Below are 12086 nucleotides of genomic sequence, written 5' to 3'. Positions count from 1 at the left end.
TATAGTATTTGTGGCTGCTGCTGCTTCTGCCATCACTGCACCCAAGTGACATACAAGCTGCAGAAGAGGAAAAAGTTAATTATAGCAAAAAAAAAAGCCACAAGTAACACAGTGGATGATGAGCCCTGGAGGAGAAGGAGGAGGATGGGGGGCAGGAGGAGGGTAAAGGATGCTCAAACTGCAGCCCCCCGGGGACAGGGGGTAAGAGAACAGGCAGGAAGCAGGAGGGAAGCAGCCTGCCTGCACATGGGAGAGGGTGGCAGGCTGTAATGTATGGGGGTACGGAGCCCGAAATATCAGGCAGGGACATGGACGCAAATTACCGCAATGTGCTTTGTATTTCCCTTTGTCGTCTACAAGATTCTGTTCTGTGCATAAAGTGCGGTTTATTCATTGTATTTATCGCTATTTATCATTTGTTATAGGATTTAGGCAAAATAATAGAACTACAAATATGTAAACCATCTCTATGGAGCCATAATTGGTCTATCTACCTAGAATCTATCTAGTATCTATTATGAATCTATCTATTCTCTATCTATATATTATCTATCTATCTATTATCTATCAAGTAACTATCTAAAACGTAAAGAATAGAGGCAGCACACCAAGCAATATGGCAAAAAAACACCAAAAACAATTGGTAGTTTATTAGTCCATAGTGGCAACGTTTTGTTTCTCATGTATGAACATTTATCAATCTTGAGAAATGTTCATACATCAGAACCGAAATCTTGCCACTATGGACTAATAAACCATTTTTGTTTGTTTTTTGCCACATTGCTTGGTGTGCTCCCTCCAATCTTTACTTTTTTTGTTTGTTTGTTTTTTTTTTGTTGTTGCTTTTTTTTGCCAGGGAGGCTCTGCACTCACCTTACCCTGGTACTGCTTTTCTCTATCTATCCATCTAACTATCTCTTTAGTTCACATATTACAAATTATTAATCTATGCAAATCTATTTTATCTACAGGTGGATAACTGTAGATATTTGTGTCTTTATTCTTCAGATCCTCAGTGAGTCACTAGCATTGGATGCCCTGCAGCAGCCCCCAGGCAGGAAGCATGCTGTAATGTGGCCATCAGTGACAGATCACATCCCCTGACCATGCTGCACAGCCTGACTCATAGCTCCTGGCTAGGCTGGCCCTCCTCTAAATCACTTTACAGACAAAATCTGTCACACTCCTTGAGTACAGTGCACACCCTCTGCCCTCCTGTCACTCTTTATATAGCAGAGTGTATATATATATATATATATATATACATACATACATACACACACACACATACACACACACACACACACACACACACGACAGCTGTGCAATTTACGACTAACCCACATCTCTGTAGTTTTTCTACTGTGTCTATTTTATAGGAAATATTTGTGGGATTACATGATTTGATTATAAAGGAATTGTTAGAAATATGAAAAAAATCCAAGTAATGCACTGTACAATGAGCAAATACATGATTGAAATTTTGCTGCTACCATAACCAACATTAATCTAAACAAAACAGTTACAAATGTAGTGAATGGGAAAAAAACAACAACAGTAATCCCTAATTCATATTTGTTAAGTCCCATTCACTGACATAAAATGTGCAAAAAAAAACAAAAACAGGTAAATGCAGAAGTTGTGTACAAGGCCTAAAAATGCTAAATATCTCAACTAATCGGATTTTTTTTTTTTAAATAAGAAGCATTTAACCTGAATACATAAAAAAGTACTGACTATCATTTTCATAAAACATCTACTATTTTGTGTATACAGCTGATATGCAGACCTGGGTGTAGCCATAGTTACAGACTGCAAATATGCCCTATTGTGATCCTACTGCCGTACCCAATTTCCTACTAACCTACTGAATGTATATAAGAGTAAGGTCACACAGCGCAGTTGTGGTATGGACATGACGCATTAAAATGCTGTAAAGAAAACCCAGCAAACAATTGATTGCATGTAGTTTTTGCATAAACAAATAGGCTTAGATAAGTGCATTTTTTTAATTAAATGTTGATTAGCAGGATCATTAACACAGTGTCCCATATTAATTTAAATGACCTTTATACATTTGCAGTAAGAAAAAAAAAAGCACTTTCTATTGTAGTCAACTGTATGTGTTGTTTTGACCACATAGACTGTGTAATGACTGTATCACAGGTGCTTTGTCTGCCCTTACCCATCAAATACCTAAAAGGAAGGTGCTGTGGTGGTCTGTAAGAACATATGATCCTTCTGCTGGGATAACCCCATACACATCACTAGTCGCTACCATTGACAAAGTTGCCATAGGCAAATAACATTCTTTAGCTCAGGCCTGTAATTTTTTTTTTTTCATTTATTAATTCCTATTATTACTCTAGTATGACACATGCAATAATACTACAAAAAGGATTAAAACTCCAATGCTGAACAGACCAGCCATTGGAATACTGCCATCACTTGATGCAAATCCTTATACCAACATGGAAGACCTTTCACAAGTTCTAATAACAAGACATTGTACTTGCACTAATAGCCATTCACATGTGTGGCCATTGGGAGTAATAGTATGTAAGTGATCTTGTATACTGTACCAATGATATTGCTAGGGGACTAATTATTGTATTTGCATCTTTTTTTTTTTGTCTAGTTTTTGGTGTTTTTCGCCTTTTTTTTCCATTTGCACTTTTTTAATGTCTGTTTTATATGTGCTCACTAGAGTTGATGCAAATTTATTCCCACATCCCATTCCATCAGCCATGACAGTGGTTTGTGGTCGCTGGATGGCTCTTCCTTGATGACGACCACGACTCTTCTCTTGATTACTCGGCCTGGCGCGACACAACATGTGTTTTACGTCACAACCATAACATTACACAGGCTGGCTAATCAGAAGAAGAGCCACAGATGATGACAGGTAAGAAGCGATGCTCCCTCTTCTGCCTAGTGGCCACAGACCGCTGCCATGGCCAGTGGAAAGGGCCATGCAAATCTTTTCCATACTATTCGAAATCCAGTGTTAACCTATTTTTTATATGTAATTGTTGTGGGTTTTCCAGATGTTTGACTAATTAATCAATTGATACTTTTTAAAAGTTGGCAAACTATTGTGCAATTGCTCTTCAGTCTCCCTCTGGAGTGATTTTATATACGCATAAAATGCTTTTACATATTTTGCGCAATTTTAGCAGAACATGCAACTTTTGTGCTAAAAAAAAGTTATCCAATTAAGAGATTTTTTTTTAAATCTACAAATCACATGCGCCATTTTGAAGAATTTGTTGCGAAAAGTGAATACTACAAAATAGAAAAATGATATAAAAAAAACACTGTAAATGATGAATTAGGCAGTACGTCATAATTCACTTGACCACTGGGAATCTCACACGTGTCATTTAAAAAGCTACTCATAGCCTCCCCAACACGTTTCGCCTACCAGCATCGTCAGGAGGACGAAACTAAAAAGGTTGTGACTAATTAATTAACTGAATACATTTGAAAAACGAAAACCTGTCTACAGTGATGAACATAAAATCAAACACACAAAGTAGACTTTAAAAAGAGGCACAAATATAAACCAAAAAAATAGAACTAGACAAAAAAAAAAAGGCACAAATACAATAATGACTCTGGCCCATGGTACTGCAGCCATGTCGGAATACACAATAATTCACATACAATTACTCACAAAGCCAGCATATCAGAATGGCTACCACTAGTACAATGAACGGTTATTAGAACCTGTGAAGGTCTTACATGTCCGTATCATGATTTGCATCACGTGATGGCAGTATTTCTATATCTGTTCAGTCCCGGATTGTGGCTTTAATCATTTGTGTAGTATTATATAAAAGTCAGACTAGACTAATAATAGTAATAAATAAAGGTTGATTTTATTTACAGTCTTGATCTAAAGGCTCTTATATACATTAGACGAATAATGGCCAAACCCACCAATGTCTGCAGGTTTAACGAGTATAATGTGTATAGGGGGCCTCTCAACTCTCCTTGGGGGGGATAAGGAACTGGCATGTCCGATTTTGGATCACCAGTCCTTTTGTTCTCAGCGAGCTAAGCCACAATCGAAGGTGTCTCACAAAGGCTCTCTTGTAAATAACACAGGAGCGCTCCTATGTATGGAGAAGTTGGGAGAAATAGCTGCCAGTGAGAGGAACAAAATGGATGAGGTGTCTGACTTTTCTGTAATTTGTATGAGCGCATTTGGGACAAGCCATCAATATTAGATCAGAGGCGATCAATAGCAGGACAGTGTGGAGCACCTGATTGTTAGCAGACATAGATCTCTACTTTCTGTAGTGGCTGTGCCAGGTAATGCAGCCCAGGAATGGGAGCGTTATTAATGCCAGGCACAGGCAAAGGTACAGTGCAGTCTCCGTCATTTCAATCAGCTGATGGTGGGTGCTGAGAATGGGAAGCCCATTAATGTAAAGCTGAAAGTTTATCCTAAAGAAAGGCCATGAAGTTTGTAGTCCTAGGAAACCTACTTAACAAAAAATAGGGGAACATATAGGTGCTTCTCACTAAATTAGTATATCGTCAAAAAGTGAATCTATTTCAGTTCTTCAATACAAAAAGTGAAGGTCATTATATAGAGTCATTACAAAACAGAGTGATCTATTTCAAGTGCTTAGTTCTGTTAATGTTGATGATTATGGCTTACAGCCAATGAAAACCCAAAAGTCATTATCTCAGTAAATTAGAATTCTTTATAACACCAGCTTGAAAAATTATTTTAAAATTTGAAATGTGTGTTCAGTAAATGCACTCAATACTTGGTCAGGGCTCCTTTTGCATCAATTACTGCATCAATGCAGCGTGGCATGGAGGCAATCAGCTTGTGGCACTGCTTAGGGGTTATGGAAGCCCAGGTTGCTTTGATAGCAGCCTTCAGCTCGTCTGCATTGTTGGGTCTGGTGTCTCTCATCTTCCTCTTGACAATACCCCATAGATTCTCTATGGGGTTAAGGTCAGGTGAGTTTGCTGCCAATCAAGCACAGTGATACTGTTGTTTGTAAACCAGGTATTGGTACTTTTGGCAGTGTGGACAGGTGCCACGTCCTGCTGGAAAATGAAATTTCCATCTCCAAAAAGCTTGACAGCAGAGGGAAGCATGAAGTGCCCTAAAATTTCCTGGTAGACTGCTGCGCTGACTTTGATTTTAATAAAATACACCAGCAGATGACATGGCTCCCCAAACCATTACTGATTGTGGAAACTTCACACGAGACCTCAAGCAGCTTGGATTGTGGCCTCTCCACTCTTCCTCCATACTCTGGGACCTTGATTTCCAAATAAAATGCAATATTTATTTTCATCTGAAAACAACACCTTGGACCACTGAGCAACAGTCCAGTTCTTTTTCTCCTTGGCCCAGGTAAGATGCTTCTGGCGTTGTCTATTGGTCATGAGTGGCCTGACACAAGGAATGTGACACTTGTAGCCCATGTCCTGGATACGTGTGTGTGTGGTGGCTCTTGAAGCAATGACTCCAGCAGCAGTCCACTCCTTGTGAATCTCCCCCAAATTTTTTAACTGCCTTTTCTTAATCCTTTCAAGGCTGCAGTTATCCCGGTTACTTGTGCACCTTTTTCTACTGCACTTTTTCCTTCCACTTCCATTAATATGCTTGGATACAGCACTCTGTGAACAGCCAGCTTCTTTAGCAATGACCTTTTGTGGCTTACTATCCTTGTGGAGTGTGTCAGTGACTGCCTTCTGGACAGCTGTCAAGTCAGCAGTCTTCCCCATGATTATGGAGCCTACTGAAACAAAATAAGGGACCTTTTTAAAATGCTTAGGAAGCCTTTGCATGTGTTTTTTAATTATTCTATTTTACTGTGAAAATGACTTTTGGGTTTTCATTGACTGTAAGCCATAATCATCCACATTAACAGAAATAAACACTTGAAATAGATCACTCTGTAATGACTTTATACAAATATATAAGTTTTACTTTTTGTATTGAAGAACTGAAATAAATGAACTTTCTGATGATCTTCTAATTTTGTGAGAAGCACCTGTAACACACGGTTCCTTGCAATTTTGCAGCTGATTATCTGGTGCCATAGCATCCTGGACTCGTGTCGGTGTTGTATCCCATATGAATGTGTTACACCTGTGAAACAATAGTATAAAGGCCCCTTGCAGTCCAATAGCTCATCATAATTAACAATTAATTCCACCTGTTTTGATGGTGGAATTGGGCTCCCTTATCTTTTGGGCCCCGTATGTATTCACCACTCAAAAAAATAAATGGAACACTTAAACAACACAATGTATCTCCATGTCAATCACACTTCTGTGAAATCAACCTGTCCAGTTATAGAGCGACACCAATTGTGAATTAATTTCTCCTGCTGTGGTGCAAATGGAACAGACAACAGGTAGAAATGATAGGCAATTAGCAAAACAACCCCTATAAAGGAATGGTTCTTCAGGGGGTGACCACAGACCATTTCTCTGTTCTCATCCTTTTTGGCTGTTTTGGACACGTTTGCGTTTTGTCATTGCTCTCACCCCTAGAGGTACTGTACAGTAGCATGAGGTGGTGTCTACAGTACAACCCACAGAAGTTGCTTAGGTAATGCAGCTCATGGCACATCAATGCGAACTGTGGCAAGAAGGGTAGCTGTGTCTATTAGCGTAGTGTCCAGAGCATGGAGCAGATACCAGGACACAGGCCAGTACACCAGGAGACATGGTGGGGGCCATAGGTGGACAACAACCAAGCATGAGGACAGCTACCTCCTTCTTTGTGCAAGGAGGAACAGGAGGAGCAGTACCACAGCCCTGCAAAATGACCTCTAGCAGACCACTAACATTCATGTGTCTGCTCAAACTGTCACAAACAGACTCATGAGTGTGGTATGAGGGCCCGACGTTCACAACTGGATGTTGTGCTTACAGCCCAACACCGTCCAGGGCAAATGACATTTGCCAGAGAACACCAAGTTTGACAGATTCAACATTGGCGCCCGTTTCTCTTCACGGATGAGAGCAGGTTCACACTGAGCATACGTGACTGACATGACATAGTCTGGAGACGCCATGGAAAATGTTCTGCTGTCTGCAACATTCTCCAGCATGACCGGTTTGACAGTGGGTCAGTAATTGTGTGAGGAGGAATTTCTTTGGGCTGCTGCACAGCCATCCATGTGCTAGCCATAGGTACCCTGACTGCCATTAGGTACAAGGATGCGATACTCAAACCCATTGTGAGACCATATGCTGGTGCGGTTGGCTCTGTATCCTTCTGATGCATGACAATGCCAGACCTCATGTGGCTGAAGTATGTCAGCAGTTCCTGCATGATGAAGGCATTGATGCCATGAACTGACCTGCCCGTTCCTCAGACATGAATCCAATCGTGAACATCTGGGACATCATGTCTCAATCCATCCACCAACGTCACGTTGCGCAACGGACTGTCCAGGAGTTAACTGATGCTTTATTCCAAGGCTGGGAAGAGATACCTCAGGAGAACATCAACCACCTCATCAGGAGCATGGCCAGGCGTCAACGTAGGGAGGTCATACAGGCAAGTGGAGGCCACGCACACTACTGAGCATCATTTCCTTGTCTTGTGATATTTCCACTGAAGATGGATCAGCCTGTAATTTGATTTTCCACTTTAATTTTGAGAATCATTCAAAGTCCAGACCTCCATGGGATATTAATTTTGATTTACAGTGATAATTTTTATGCTTCATAGTACTCAACGCATTCCACTATTTAATGAATAAACATTTATAACTGGAATATTTCAGTGATATTTAGGATGTGGTATTGTAGAGTTACCTTTATTTTTTTTTGAGCAGAGCAAGATGGCATTGGAGGCTGTAAAAGAAGGCTGTCCTCTTCAGGGATGAGTTTTGGATGCAATGATAGCCGAAGGTTGGTCTGGAGACCACATGGGCCATGAAGAGGCCTTCACAAGGGAACCTAACACTTAGTCCTACTTCTGGGATTATGGTGTGGGGTGGCATTATGTTTGGTATCTGGACCCCTCTAGACGCTCCTCACGTGTTGTCACGTGTACAGCCATTGACATGTTGGAGAGGTTAACAGAGAAACTTGTAAATAACTCATGAAAGTATAAAGTTATGTTAAAACCAAGCACACTATTGATTTCTTGTGAAATTCTCAATATGTTTGATGTGTCACATGACCCTCTTCCCATTGGAAAAAAATAAAATTGGATCCAAAATGGCCGACTTCAAAATGGCCGCCATGGTCACCACCCATCTTGAAAAGTTTTCCCCCTCCCATATACTAATGTGCCACAAACAGGAAGTTGATATCACCAACCATTCCCATTTTAGTTAGGTGTATCCATACACATGGCCCACCCTGTATATTATTATTATTCATTTTTATAGTGCCATTTGTTCCATGGCGCTTTACATGTAAAAAAGGGGCATGCATAGACAAGTACAATCAACATGATTAATACAAGGCACACACAAGTGCAGAAGGAGAGAGGACCCTGCCCACGAGGGCTCACATTCTTTAGGGGATGGGTGAGGATACACTAGGAGAGGGTAGAGCTGGTTGTGCGGCGGTTCAGTAGACTGAGGATCACTACAGGCTGTCGGAAGAGGTTTGTATTCAGGTTCTTTTTGAAAGTTTCCGTGGTAGGCGAGAGTCTGATGTGTTGGGGTAGAGTTCCAGAGTATGGGGGAAGCACGGGAGAAGTCTTGGATGTGATTGTGGGAAGAAGAGATAAGAGGGGAGTAGAGGAGGAGATCTTGAGAGGATCGAAGGTTGCGTGTAGGTAAGTACCGGGAGACCATGTCACAGATGTATGGAGGAGACAGGTTGTGGATGGCTTCGTATGTCATGGTTAGGGGTTTGAACTGGAGTCTCTGGGTAATGGGGAGCCAGTGTAGGGATTGACAGAGGGAAGAGGCCGGAGAATACCGGGGAGCAGGGCCGGCCCGAACGTATAGGCGAACTAGGCGGCCACCTAGGGCGCCGACCCTAAGGGGGCGCCAGAGAAAAAATTATAAAAAATCTTTTCAAAAGGCAAAAGGTGTATGGAGCGGAGCTGAATGTGTATGAGGTGTATGGAGCGGAGCCATGTGTGTATGAGGTGTACAGAGCGGAGCCGTGTGTATGAGGTGTATGGAGCAGAGCTAAATGTGTACGAGGTGTACGGAGCGGAGCCGCGTGTGTACGAGGTGTATGGAGCGGAGCCGTGTGTACGGAGCGCAGCCGTGTGTGTAGGAGTAGCTATGTGTGGCCATTATACGGTACAAAGTATCATGTGCGGCCAATATACAGTATGGAGCATCATGTGTGGCCATTATACAGTATGGAGCATCACGTGTGGCCATTATACAGTATGGAGCATCATGTGTGTCCATTTTACAGTATGGAGCATCATGTGTGGTCATTATACAGTGTGGAGCATCATGTGTGGCCATTATACAGTATGGAGCATCATGTACGGCCATTATACAGTATGGAGCATCATGTGTGACCATTATACAGTATGGAGCATCATGTGTGGCCATTTTACAGTATGGAGCATCATGTGTGGTCATTATACAGTGTGGAGCATCATGTGTGGCCATTATACAGTATGGAGCATCATGTGCGGCCATTATACAGTATGGAGCATCATGTGTGGCCATATTTTTTTGTTTATAATTATTCTTTATGAAACAGTGTGATCAGCAGTGCTAAATGGGTGTGGTTGGGATGTGGATATGGGTGTGGCTAGTTATGAATGGGTGTGGTCAGAGGCGTGGGCTAAAATTTGCCGCTGCGCGCGAAGCGCGCCGCAAACTTTGTCCCTCTTTCCCATCTTCAAAAGTTGGGAGGTATGTTAAAAGTAGTAGGGGCGCAACAAAATAGTTTCGCCTAGGGTGCCGTAATCTCTCGGGCCGGCCCTGCCCAGGAGACAGGTGACCACAGGGACCCACAGAAAGCTTGATTGCGTTATGTATTTATTGTGGATTTTTACCCCTCATTCTTGCTTATGGGGAAAATCCACAATAAATCCGCATAATTTATGCAGATGAAATTTAAATTCTACAGATTGAAAAATTATCAAGTAAATTTCTGCCCTGAAAATAAATGCAACGAGGGTATGAGTATAGTACGATCTTAACCACTCTGCTAGGACTGGTGCAGGTGTTATGTCTGAAAATACAAAGTAAAAATCTACCGAAAACCCGCTATGTGTGCACATACTCCATGAGCGTGCCAACAAACCTATGATGGCATTACCATAGTGTGATGTCATAAGTCTACAACTCTACAACATGATGGGCCCCCTGTACACAGAGGTAATGAGGCCAGTGCATGCACACAGCTGGCAGCGCCCTCTTGCTCCCGGCATCACAGTATACCAGACAGGTTATCACTTTCCTTGCAGGAATGACAAGCTTCCTGACAGTGGGAGATGGCGCAGGGCGGGGAGGGCAGACACAGGGCCTCACCCCCGGCACTGGCACTTTATAGGCCTCCGCAGACTGATTCCACGTTAGCAGCCAGGATTAGTGCAGTCTCCGCCCTGACGAGGATGCGGCCCGGCGCCCTCTCGCGTGTAAAGCGGCCGCGCTAAGCAGCAGCGCCCGGCGCCAGGAGTCTGCTGCGCCGCCTCCACTGTATCCTGTGTCATTCCGGGGCCCTGCCCGCACCACCCAGCGCAGCTCAGCCCCGATCGTCGCCACTTGGCTCCTGCTGAGGCCTGTTCTTAGCCTTCATCTCCTCACATTCCCTGCCTGGGGCTCTCCGGTGCAGAACGCTTAATCATCTTGTCTGCTGCAGATCCTCAGCTACTCCCCTCCATAGATGTCTTACTGGCCTCACAAGCCACTTAACCCTATCCATCCAGCGGAGGAGGATGAGGAGCTCCAGAGTCCACACAACACATACATAGCAGACACGATGTGCACTACACACATCATACACAGACGTGCATCATACATCAGTATCATACACACACATCAGCATCACACACACCACATACCTCACACATCAGTATCATACACTATATACATCAGTATCATACACACACCACATACATCATACACATCAGTATCATACACTACATACCTCACACACATCAGTATCATACACTATATACATCACACATCAGCATCATACACACTACATACATCACACAACAAACGATGTATACTGTATAAATCACACACAACAAAGAATGCATGCATCATATACATCACACAGAACAAACAGCAAATACATTATGTACACTATATAACATACAACACACATGTATCACATACATCATACACAAGCACAACACATGCATCATATACGTTACATACAGTGTACACAAGAAATAGATGCATAATATATAATTAATACTGTATACATCACACTATGTACAGTGTACACAAACAATACATGCATCACATCTCACAACACATACATTTATTTGATCAAACACATACGATACATGCATCCCGACATTACACACACATAGATCACACTTCACAACACATGCATCATATACATCACACACCACAGATCCATTACTTGCATCACACACTTGTACAACATATATATTACACACATCTCACATACATGGAAAACTATCTGTTCAGACCGTAATAACAAAAACCTTCGAATCCACCCTATATAGGAAACACTGCAAAAATCTGGTAATTACACAATTGTAGCAGGAAATATCAGAATCATTTTTTAGCACAGGTCCAGATCTAGTTTTTGGTACATGGGATATTTTTCATTTTCAGGACTCTTATTACGGAATACCTTTAGCTATGTCGCACACATCTGAGCCCTGTGTACCAACACTGTGTGGAGGCACAAGGACTTTTTGCGCTGTATACATTTTATTTATATGCAACTGTTGATGAGGTTTTTTTCCAGACTTGGTTTTACAGTGTCTGTTGGAGTTGGGAAATGTTTCTGACCTATACCTCTGGATGCATCTGTTGCCCATAACCCACAGACTCCAGTTATAAAAAACAAACAAACATACCGCACAGCTTATGTTTATTTTACTGGATGCCGCAATATAGAACACTGCTGCACCATACTGTTCTGTATATAAAAAAAAGCTCCATTTGGATTTGTTCGGG

The sequence above is a fragment of the Ranitomeya variabilis genome, chromosome 7 (genome assembly GCF_051348905.1).
Source record: "Ranitomeya variabilis isolate aRanVar5 chromosome 7, aRanVar5.hap1, whole genome shotgun sequence".
Classification (NCBI taxonomy): Eukaryota; Metazoa; Chordata; class Amphibia; order Anura; family Dendrobatidae; genus Ranitomeya; species Ranitomeya variabilis.
This window is presented reverse-complemented; position numbering follows the sequence as displayed.